The sequence below is a fragment of the Petromyzon marinus genome, chromosome 77 (genome assembly GCF_048934315.1).
Source record: "Petromyzon marinus isolate PM22_M1 ecotype Great Lakes invasive population chromosome 77, UKy_Petmar_22M1.pri1.0, whole genome shotgun sequence".
Taxonomy (NCBI): Eukaryota; Metazoa; Chordata; class Hyperoartia; order Petromyzontiformes; family Petromyzontidae; genus Petromyzon; species Petromyzon marinus.
The window spans coordinates 4,089,820-4,102,145 of NC_133743.1; positions in this window are offsets into that span (position 1 = coordinate 4,089,820).

Sequence of the window (12,326 nt, forward strand, 5' to 3'; positions counted from 1 at the left end):
AGTGGCCCGGGCGTTCGTGGAGCACTATGTACTTAAGCACAGGATCCCGGAGCGAGTCCTTACCGACCAGGGTAGCGAGTTCGAGGCCGAGTTGTTTCAGGCGCTGCACCGGGAGTTCGGAATCCAGAAAGACCGAACCACGGCGTACCACCCCCAGGCGAACGGTATGGTTGAGCGTATGAATCAAACTCTGGCCGGAAAGCTCAAGCGTATGGCGGCCGCAAACCAACGGGATTGGGACGAACACCTCCCCTACGCCCTGTTCGCCTACGCCACCACGGTGCACACATCGACGGGACAAACCCCATTCCTAATGATGTTTGGTCGTGAGTCTCGTCTACCCGCAGACTTGCTGTTCGGCATTCCTCCACCCCAAACGGAGGAAGGGAGTCGCCCCGTGGAGCATCTGATGGAGACCCTACGAGGGGCCCGGGACCGGGCCTACCCGCAAGGGGAGGCCGCGCATCGGCGACAGGAGCAGAGCACCCGACCCCGCGTGGAGCCCCCCCTTTTCTTGACAGGCACCAAGGTGTGGCTACACACCCCTCGCGTCGGGGCCGGACAGGTGGGGAAGCTGACCACCTACTGGCGGGGACCCTGGACCGTGGTACGGCAGATCTCTCCCTGGACGGTATTAATCCAGGGTGGAGAGAGGGGCCGAGAAACGGTGGTTAACGTCCGCCGCTTAAAACCATGGAGGGCAGCCCCGGCGGGGGAGAACCTCGCCGCCCGAGTACCGTGAAATCCCGGTGCCCCTGCGCCACCCGTGCTCGGGGGCCTCGCGCACTACATGGGCCCCGCCGGGCCCCCAGCCCCGAGGCGTCCCGGCCCCGCCAGAGGATGGCGGGGACGCCGCCCCTTAAATCCCGCTGCCGCGGAGTTTGTTCCCCAGCCCCCAGGTGCCGAGGGACAGGAGGAGCCACTGGAGTGGAGAAGGAGACCGCCGCAGGAAACCCCGAGGACGGAGCCACCTCCCCCGAGGCCAGCCACGAGATCCGGGCGGATCCCCCGGACCCCGCAGCGCTACCTCGTGGGCGCGGCCCAGGCGAGGTGCTCCAGTCAACCCGGGACGGGGACTGGCACCTCGGGGGGCTATGTGATGCCGCCGCCACGGAGCCGATCGGCGGGTGGCCCACCTGCGATCTCGCCGCCCCGAGCGACGAGGCCGACATTGCTCCACCCCACCACCTCCCCACCCCCCCCACCGGAACACACACGCACGCACTCCCCCCACCATTAGAGCACGTGGGGAGACACCCTGGCCGACAGGTTTTCACCCAGAAGCCCTCGTAAAGGGATAATCTTCACGGTTTCCTGCGGCCAGGGAATTGGACGGTCTCCTCCGACGCTAACACACACCGTGGCGCCGTGACTTGAGTAGAAATGACATGTTCACGGCGGGGCTGCCCCGCCACCGCGGTTAGTACGCACCTCACGCACACGGGTCGGCAGGGCAGGTAGGGAGGAGGGCAGAGCCACAAGCGGCGGGAAAGCAGGGTCGCCCTCTGGCTGGATGGCCGCTGAGCAGGTAAATTTAGATGCGGATGTCGCTGAAAGCAACGGCCCGGGGGATGCTGGGATACAGATGGGCCTACCGATTGGCGGGTGATCCCAGCGAGCTGATTGGCCCGCGAGTCGGCACCAGGTAGCCCCTTTGATGTAGAAAGAATAAAGCGGGTCAGGGCGAAGGAAAAAGGGTCTCTGGCTACTCGAGTCAACCCCAGGCCCGTCAACTCCCGAGTCCAGCCGCGCGAACGTCCGTGGGACGTATCGACGCGCCGCGAGGACCAGCCGGCAGTGACGACAAACCGTGAGTAAGGGAGGGAGAGAAAGAGGGAGTTGGGACTTAGCTTAAGAAGAAAACCGGAGAGGGTAAGGGGAGAAAGACAGGTAGAGTATAGTGCCGACTATCGAGAGATAGATTGGTCCTGCCCCGCCGATCCCGACTGACTCGGTTAAATAAGGGCTCGCCGACCCGGTGGAATAAATCGTCGGCGATTACATAACGGACTGGTGTGGTTTTTGCGAGGGTGTGGAAAGAGAGTGGAGGCGTGGGTGCGCTCGCTATTCGCGGTGGTTGCCGCGTGTGTGGAGCGGCGCCGCGTGAGGTGTGGGCGCTACAAACCGTCGGCGGCGGACTCCCCCGTTGCGAGCGGATACCCATCTCGCACGCATGCCCATCGCATAGCCCTTTAAACCCGTTTAACCCAATCCCCCCAATCGCCGGAGTGGGTACGAACGACGTCGCTTACCCTCCGACCTCTAACCCCCTGTTACCCGCGTGTGATTGGTGCGTGGGACTTCGCGGGCGGGGAGCGTCGCGTTCGGGTGCCGGCGAAGCGCTAGCGGGCCCCAGGGCGGTCGAGGGCGATGCCTCACCGGCAGGAAACCCGGACTCGGGGGGGGGACAGCACAGGGGGGGGGACAGGAGCGCGGCGACCTTTCCCCGCCCGGTGAGGAGTGCAGCGGCGGCAGCTCCCACACTAGTGGGGAGTCTTGGAGCGTTGGTACTTCGCGGACAGGGTCGCAGGCAGGAGAGATCCCGGGGGCCGGCGACCCTAACAGGTACAGGGCTGCTGCGCTTGTCACCAGTGTGGTAAGAAACCGGCGCAGTATCAGGTGCCCCTGAGGCCGTTCCGCGTCAGCTGGGCGAACCAGCTAGTTGGGATCGACCTACAGGGGCCATTACCACGATCCCACCGAGGCAACCGGTATATTCTCGTGGCAGTGGAGTATTTCACGCGCTATCCAGTGGCGGTGGCCAACCCCAATAAAACGGCCCTTGTGGTCGCCCGGGCATTTGTGGAGCATTATGTACTTAAACAGGGGATCCCCGAATGAGTCATTACTGACCAGGGTAGTGAGTTTGAGGCAGAGCTGTTTCAGGCACTGTGCCAGGAGTTCGGAATCTAGTAGGACCGAACTACGGCATACCATCCCCAGGCAAATGGTATGGTGGAGCGTATGAACCAGACCTTAGCTGGGAAGCTCAAACGTATGGCGGCCGCCAATCAACAGGATTGGGATGAACACCTCCCTATGCCCTGTTCGCCTATGCCACCACGGTACACACATCTACGGGACAGACCCTGTTCCTAATTATGTTTGGTCGTGACAAATCTGTGGTACGGCGTTCCTTCGCCGCAACCAGAGGAAGAGAGCCAGCCCATGGAGCACCTGATGGGGACCCTGCGAGCGGCCCGTGGTCAGGCCTACCAACAGGGGAAGTCCGCACATCAGCGGCAAGAGCAGGGCGCCCTGCCTGTGTGGAGCCCCCCTTCTCCTCAGTGGGCTCTAAGGTATGGCTGCACACCCCGCGTGTAGGGGCTGGACAGGTGGGGAATCTGACCACCTACTGGCGCAGACCCTGGACCATAGTGTGGCAGATCTCCCCCTGGACGGTGCTGATCCAGGGCGGGGAGAGGGGCCGAGAGACGGTGGTCAACGTCCACTGATTAAAACCATGGCGGGCGGCCCTGGCGAGAGAGACCCCCGCCCTTCGGGTACCCTGTAACCCCGGGATTCCCGCACCCCCTATACCCGAGGGCTTTGCACCATAAATGGGCCCCACAAGGCCCCAGTTCCCAGCGGGCCCCGGACCGACAAGGAGGCAACGGGTGCGGCGGCCCCTAAACCCCTCTGCCCCTGAGTTTGTTCCCCAGCCAGCGGACGCCGGAGGGCAGGAGGGGCCTCTGGAATGGAGGCGGAGACCACTGCCGGAGTCTCGGGCAGCTGAGCCACCACCCACGAAACCGGCAACGAGGGTCGGGCGAGTCCCATGGACTCCGCGGTGCTACCTGGTAGGAGCGGCCCAGGCGAGGTGCTCCAGTCAACCCGGGATGGGGAATGGGCACCTCGGGGGGCTATGTGGTGCCACAGCAACAGAGCAACTCTGCTGGCGCCACCATCCCCTTGCACTCCTCCACACGTACACACGCACACCCCCACTAAACACACACATGCACCCATGTAGGGTCTCGTTGGGGGGGTCACCTGGTACCATGGGTTTTTACCTGAGGGGCCACTAGCGGGGATGTCCCACGGTTTCCCAGTGCCAGGAGATTGGCCGACCTCCCCCAGGCCAAATTGCATTGCGGCCCCCGTGAATTGGCTTAAAATTGTATTGGCGCGACGAAGCTTACCGGGATAACCGCAATGAGCCACTCCCAGCACAGGGAGATGGGGCCTCGAGGGCAAACACTCCATGAGCAACGTATAAGAGGAGGTGGGAGGGAAATTCCTGGACCCACTGCAGATGCGGGACGGCCACCCCGATCAAACCGGTTAAGTCCTGGGTGGGGAGGATGGGTGCGTAGACAATGTATCGAGGTGTAATGGGAAGCAACGCTAAACTGGTCCTGGGCCTCGACTCAGCCTAAAATGAGTACCTGGTGCGGTGTGTAAATATCGCCACTGGGGAGACAAAGGCAGTCGGCAGTGGTGCTGGCCACCCACCCTTGTGTGCCGTGTCGGCCTTCATAGGTGCTCGCTAACTGCATTTGCCCCAACAGTCTGTTAAGGCTACATGGGGATCTTTGTATTTGTGTGCGTGTGAAAGTGAGTGTGTGTGCCTTAACAGCTGTGACGATTATACCCTAGTACCTAGGTCGACTAAGCCTCCAATGCCTATCTGCTGCAGTGTATAAACAACGCCACTGGGGAGACAAAGGCGGCCGGGCGTGGTGCTGGCCACTCACCTCCTCGTGTGCCATTCGGGCCTTCAGATGTGCTGCTTGCTAACAGTACAGTCCCGCTAAGGCTATACGGGCTATGTTTATCTTTGTGTGCATGTGTGAAAGTCAGTCAAAACAACCCCCTACCTCCTTGTGTTACCAGACGGGCAACGCTGTCATGGTCAGTGCTGTGGGGGGAGGGCCAATTCCGATTGGCCTTTCCCCTCATGGCGTTTGTGATCACCACAGCAGCCAAATAGGGGCTTTGGATGGGTGCCCTGGGCTGGTAACCCCTCCACCTTCAATTAATTACCGCTAAACCACGACGGAATTTTTTAATTAATAAGCTTGTGCCGGAGGCCCCAGGGGGACAGGCATCTATGATGTTTGTTGGTCAAACCCAATTTGGTGGAGCCAGGAGACTGAATCCTTACCCTCGGGGCTCCTCCAGAAACAACAAAAAACCACTACGTGTGGCCACGTGGAATGTTGGAACGCTCACTGCAGAGGAGAGGCTGCCACTCCTCTGTCGGGAGCTGAACTGGTACCGCCTGGATCTCTGTGGTATTCAGGAGGTCTGGTGGACTGGTTCTGGCTCCCGCCACCATGAGGGGTGGACAGTCCTCTTCTCGGGGCAGGAGACTGCCAAACAACAGGGAGTGGCTCTTCTTCTGAACAAAAGAATGAAGGGAGCGTGGGAGCATGGCGGTGAGCTGTGAGAAGCTCTAAGCCCCAGGCTACTTTGGGCTCGCCTTCCTATCAACCAGAAGCGAGGAGTGGTGGTCGTGGTTACTTATGCCCCCACTGAAGACGAACATCTATGGAGATGTGCAGGCAAAGCCGATGAGTCAGATGCCTTCTATGACCTCCTGTCACATGCTAGCTAAAGTGGCCCCTCGGGATAGTCATCTTGTTGGGTGACTTCAATGCCCGAGTTGGTCATGATACTAGCACCTGGTCTGGAGTGATTGGAAGGCATGGGCCAGATCAGCTCAATAACAACAGCAGGAGGTTGCTAGATTTTTGTGCAGCCCATGGGCTTGTAATTACCAACACGCTGTTTCGGCATCGGCACATCCACAAAACATCATGGATGCATGCTGGGTCCAAGCAAGAACGTCTGCTGGACTACATAGTGATGGAACAGTGGATGCGGGCCCATGTCCTTGACACCAGGACCTATCGTGGAGCTGATCTGCCCACTGACCATCGATAGGTCATCTGTAAAACGCGCCTGCCATTCTTCCACTCCAGTGGTGGGTGTACACCCAGGACCCCATTCAAACCCTTAGTGACATGGTCTCAGCTAGCTGATTAAAGTTGCAAGCGAGAATTTAATCATCGCTTGCGGCTGGGTTTGGCATCGTCCCCACTCCTCCTGATGTCGAGGGGGAATGGGCGAGGTTTAGGACTGTGGCTCATGCAGCTTCAATGGCTGCTTTGGGTACACGGTCCAGACCTCACCAGAGACCTTGGCTGACAAAGGAGGTGTTCAGGCTGGCTGAGAAAACGCGACAAGCCCACTCTGATCGGCTACAGCATCCCACGTCGAAGAATGAGGCTTACCACAGCCTTTGCTCGGAGGTTCAGAGAGCCGTGAGGCACTGCAAGGATGGGTGGTGGTCGCGGGTTGCTGAGGAGATGAAGTCTGCCTCAATGGCCCATGATCACAAATCACTCTTTAATTCCATCAAAAAAGTAACCTGCAGTGCCACACCTATTAACATAATTAGGGGAAAGAACGGCAATCCAATCTCCGACCCCCAGGAACAGGTTTGCAGATTTGCTGACCATTTCTGTGAGGTCTTGGGGTAGGGGACATCCCTAAGCCTGGATAACAACGTGAGACAAAGTGGGGATGCCCCTGCCGAGGCTGCGGTGCCTCAAATATTGGAAGAAGTCATCCCCTGTGAGTGGCTGGCTGAGGTGATCCAGAGGCTGAGACCAGGAAAGGCACCGGGCAGAGATGATCTCCCAAGCGAAATGCTGAGGGAGGGTGGCATTCGTGCACAGACTGCCCTACATGACATCATAACAGTCTGGACCACTGGATGGGTTCCGCAGGACTGGACGGATGCCCTGGTGGTCCCGTCTTTAAGAAGGGGGACCGCACAGACTGAAACAACTACAGGGGCATCTCACTCATCAGTGTACTGGGAAAGGTCCTGGCAAGGATTATTCAATATTGCCTTGCTAGGCACACTGAGGAGAGTCTTGCGGAGCCCCAATGCGGTTTCAGGAAAAGTCGGTCCTGCACGGATGCCAAATTTTCTGTCCGTTTGCTACAGTAGAGGTGTAGGGAATTCTAACAAAAACCTTTATTATGAAGACCTACATCTCTGCTTTATTGACCTGGTCATGGCCTATGATAGCATCAGTAGGCCTGGGCTCTGGGTTGTTCTTCATGGTTTCGGAGTCCTTGACCCTCTGCTTACGATCATTAAGGACCTTCATGATGGTGAGCGGGCCCGGGTAAAACTACGTGGCCGGGAGTCAGAGCCATTCCCTGTACACATTGGGGTTCAACAGGGATGTGCTCTGGCTCCTACATTATTTAACATCTATTTCGACCACGTAGTTCATGAAGCCTTCAATAGCTGTACCCGGAGGAATTTCCATCTGGTACAGATACAATGGGGGGCTGATCGATGCCCGGGTGCGGTCAAGGGATGGCTCCCTATTGCTCAACCATGTTATGTATGCCAATGATCTGGTAATTGCTGCTCACTCAGAGGAGGAGTGGGAGGCGCTGCTGCTGAACCTGGAGCTTTCCACTAAGAGGTGGGGCCTTACCATCAGCCCCACCAAAACTAAGCACTTACCTGGGCATTTTATACCATCGGACACTCCACCCACACAACTCCCAATTGGTGATGAGGCAGTTGTGGAGACAGTGGAGAGTTTCCCATAACTGGGCAGTGTGCTCATGACCAGCTCCGGTTTAATAGCAGAGGTCTCTTTTCATCGGTTGCATAACGCTGTGTGGAAGCTACCTGGTCTGTCGCTTTGCACGAAGCTTCAGGTCTTCTCAGCCACAGTCATTCCCTCCCTTCTCTACGGTTGCAAAATGGGACCCCCCTAATGGAACATCTTCGCTGGTTAGAAACATTTAGGCTTGCCTGCCTACGATTCATCCTGGGTTTAACCAGGCTGGATTGTGTGAGGAGCTCACACAAATCCTTGAAAGATCTGGACAAAGTCCCATCGGTGAGCTCCTCCGGCGGGCAAGGCTGCGTTAACTGGGCCATATAGCCCACATGCCCAGTCGCCGCATGCCTAAACAGCTTTTGTTCGGCCGGATCGAGGGGGCTAAACGGGCGCGGCACGGGCTAGAGGAGAGATGGAGTGATGTGGTACAGGAGGATGTGGAGCTGAGTGGACTTGCCGATGACTGGTACCAGCGGTGTCAAGATTGGCCTCTGTGGAGGAGGCTCATGAAGGACGCTACTGGGCAGTTGGAGGCAGTCGCTCACAAAACGAGCGGAACGCCTGGTGGCTAAAGCACAGCAAGTTGGCACAGTAGGGGGCACAAGTGGTGCATCAGCCAGTCGTCTCAGTCAGTCGACCCGTGGCATCTAGGTCTGCCCCGTGACCTTCTGCTAGCGGGCGTTCGACACTTTACGTGGCCTCAAGGTGCACATAGCCTGGCACAAGCGTCGTGGTGATGCCACTGCTACTTAGTGGCGAATGGCGGTTGTTGTATTTGTGTATGTCTTCGGAACAGACCCCCTTCGTAAATCGGGGACTTCCCATACTGGTATTTAAACGGACATACAGTCATTGTTACGCAATGTCTTACGTAAGGTTCTACAAAAATGTAAATATTTTAAACTCATAATGAAGAATATTTCACATTCATATCTAGATAATAGTGCAATACGTACTTTATAGTAATAAAAAAATAGATAAAGTCAAAAGCTACGTCCCATGCACAACATCCGAATGGCCTTTTTTGAACATGACGCAAAAAAATTCCACCCCTGTCCCTGGAACATTGTATCAACATTCGGTAATCCTGACTTAATTAGTGACCGAGATATTGGAAACACATGCATACCTAGACAGATACATACAAAGACAAAGATCCCCCCATATAGCCTGAACAGACTGTTGGGGCAAGAGCTGTTAGCGAGCATCTATGAATGCCAGAACGGCACACGAGGGGGAGGGGTTGTCAGCACCACGCCCAGCCGCCTTTGTCTCCTTAGTGGCAATGTTTTTACGCACTGGATCAGGTACTCATTTGAGGCTGAGTCGAACTAGGGGAGGCCCAGGGCCGGTTCAGATATTCGTCACAGGCGTTGGCCGCGAGCAGGAATCGAACTTGGGTCGCCAGGTTCGAGGTGCAGTACGCTAACCGCTAAACTACCGCTCCCCTACACATATGTAGTGGGTTCCCAGGACACTGAGATGGTAGAGTAGAGGCAGCACTATTTATTGAACAAGGGGTCACACTGGAAGGGGTAGCGGCCCCTTCACCCGTATACACTCAGGAATAACCACAGGCTATCTAGCCTAAGCCCTAGGCTCCCGATTCTTCCGACTATAGGCGCAAGAGGAGGCTAACTGATCTGGCCCTAGTCACAAACAGATTTCAGCACCCCACCAACCAGACCGGCCCTTAAAAGGACGCTGGCTCTGGGGCTCTGGGGCCGCACCACTGGCTTGCCGTGCCGGCCCTGAAAAGGACAGCGGTCACAGGAGTCTCAGGGTCTATCCTAGCTGGCCTTCCTTCTTCCCTGGCTCTTCATTCTTGGCCCCAACACACTGCCCCAAGCTCTCTGGCTCCCCACCCTTTATACCAATACCCCACTGAGGGTGGAGCCATTGCGGACGTGGTTGTAGCCACCAAGGTGTGGTTGTGCCTCACCTTCCCACACCGTGTGTTTCTTTCCCATAACACCCCTACATCACCCCCTCCTGTGCAACCCGCAGCCGTCCCGGCTGCAAGAATACTGAACAATAAAAAATGTAACAAAACTCCAACCGTGCGTGCCTCATAACAATCAATGCCCCAATAAATAACCCGACCCACCTATACAAAGCTACACTACATACAACATATACATTTCCCCCCCCCCCTCCCTTTTCGCATTCAACTGGATCCTCCCGTCAGCGCAGCAAGAAGACTTAACAGGTGAGTAGAACAATGTGAACAGACAAGTGCAACAAGAAAGCAATGTCACAACAACCGGTGCGTTTTGGCACGAGTCCGTTTTGTGGGTCCATCGTAGGGGGGGGGGGGGGGGGGGGCGCGGTCGGCCCGGCGGTGGGCGCCGCCCGTGCGGGTGCACAACCCTCCGACATCCCGGGAGGGCAATCTCCGTCCCCACCGGGTGGCGCAGGCGCTCGGGAGGCCGTCATTCTCGAGGCACCTGAAGGCAGAACAGTTAGTGGCGTATCAGGAGCAGGTGGCGAAGACGCCGTCCAGGAGTCAGCGGACACATCACATGCTCGGCCTGTATAATGTGGAGGAGGGACGTGCGGCGCCACAAACGGCTTCAGACGCAAGGGGTGTACATACCAGCGACGTTTCCCCCACTGGATACGAATACACTGTGGCCGCATGACCTGCACAATCACCACAGGGCCCCTCCATGGCTGCAACAATTTCGCCGACGTTGCCAACGGTACCTGAGGGCAGTGCAGCCAGGCTTTGTCACCCGGTTTCCACGCATGTGTGCATGACTGGCGCGATCGCAACCTCTCGTTAGCCTTCTGTCGAGAGTTAGAGTTTTGGGCGGCTGCCTCTCGCGCCTCAGTCAGCCTTAGGATATTAAATTTAACATGGTCGGCCAATTTTGATTTCCCGTTGGGTTCCGAGACTTGCAGCTGAGTCGCAATAGGTGGATCAACATCGCGACCGTACATCAGAAAGAATGATGAGAAGCCGGTTGCCGCGTGAGGAGCCATTCTATAGGCAGCTAAAACACCCGGGATCTGAAGGTCCCAATCGGTCTGGGAGTCACACACCTGGTGACACAACATAGATGTGAGGGTCCTATGCAGGCGTTCCACCATGCCATCCGTTTGCGGGTGATAGGGGTAAGTACGAATTTTTTTTGTACCAAGAAGCGCACACACCTCGTGCAGAAGGACGCCAGAGAAGTTCTTCCCTTGGTCAGTCAGCAGCCGTTCAGGAGCACCTTTGTCGAGGACATAGCCCTGGACAAAGGCCTCGGCAATGGCTGCTGCTGACCGATTGGCGAGGGGCCATGCCATAGGCCATCGAGTGAAGTATTCCACGCCAACCAGCAGGTACTTGTTACCCCTAGGGGTCGCAGGGAAGGGCCCTAATATATCGAGTGCGACGAGTTCATTAACCCAAGAAACCGTGATAGACTGTATCGGCGGACAGGCGCCCTTTGCTGGTGGCTTCCGTTGGGCGCACTGAGGACATGCACCCAGGAGGTCATCCACGTCCCTTGCCATGCCCGGCCAGAAGAAATCCAGCTGGAACATGGCAAGGGTCTTGTGGGTCCCTAGGTGCAAAAGTCGCTGGTGAGCAGCCCACACGGCCTTACCCCACAGAGCAGAAGGCACCACCAGCCTGTGACGGCGGGCCCTCCAATCCCAATGCATAAGGAGCTCCTGGTGCAGCCCGAACGAATCAACCCCCGTCACCCCCCTCATAGAACCCCCTGCGCGACGACGCAACGCGAGGAGGGACGCGTCCACCATCTGGAGGCGACCGCATACCGCAACAGACAATCCCAGCAAGGAGTCCGCTCCCCCCTGCTCGACAGGACCCGCAGGCAAGGGGTCTTCGGTGGCAGCAGCAAGAATCGGAACGCTTAAGGGGGGGTTATCATCTGGCGGCTTACAACGCCCCGATCCCCTGAGACAAGCGCAATCTGAGGCGGGTGGCAGGTGAGACAGCGCATCCGCATTAGTGTGTCGAGCACCCTTCCAATATGTGGTTGTGAAATCATAGTCCTGAAGGATCTCGAGCCATCGGGACAATTGCCCCGAAGGCTGCTCTACCCGCAAGGCATATTGTAATGCCGCATGGTCCGTAAGGATGGTGAAATGCCGTCCGTACAGGTATGGGCGACACTGTTGTATAAAAAATACAATGGCCAACAGCTCCCGAAGCGTGACACAATATCTCTGCTCCGCCGGAGACAAGACCCTACTGCCATAAGCCACGACGCGCTCCACACCACCGATCACCTGTGAGAGCACACCCCCAATACCCGTATTGCTGGCATCCGTATCGAGAAGGAAGGGTTCGGAAAAATCGGGGTAGCTCAATGGTGGGGTCCACACGAGAGCGTCGCGAAGGGAACGGAAAACGACCTCCTCGTCCGGGCCCCAGTGAAATGTCATTCCCTTTGCCATCAGAGCATGTAAGGGCTTAGCAACTTTCGCCAAGTCCGCAAAGAACCGCCGGTAATAAGATGTGAATCCAATTAAACTCCTGACCTCAGCCACCGAGGTGGGGGTCGGCCAGGAGCTGACACACTGTGTCTTTGCGGAATCGGTGGATATGCCCGATCGGCTGACGATGTGCCCCAAATAGCGTACGGATTCTCGGAGCAGGTGGCACTTTTGTGGTTGGAATTTCAAATTTGCAGCATGCATTTTGAGGAACACGGCGTGCAACCGCAAAAGGTGTTCGTCAAACGTTTTGCTCAACACGATTACATCGTC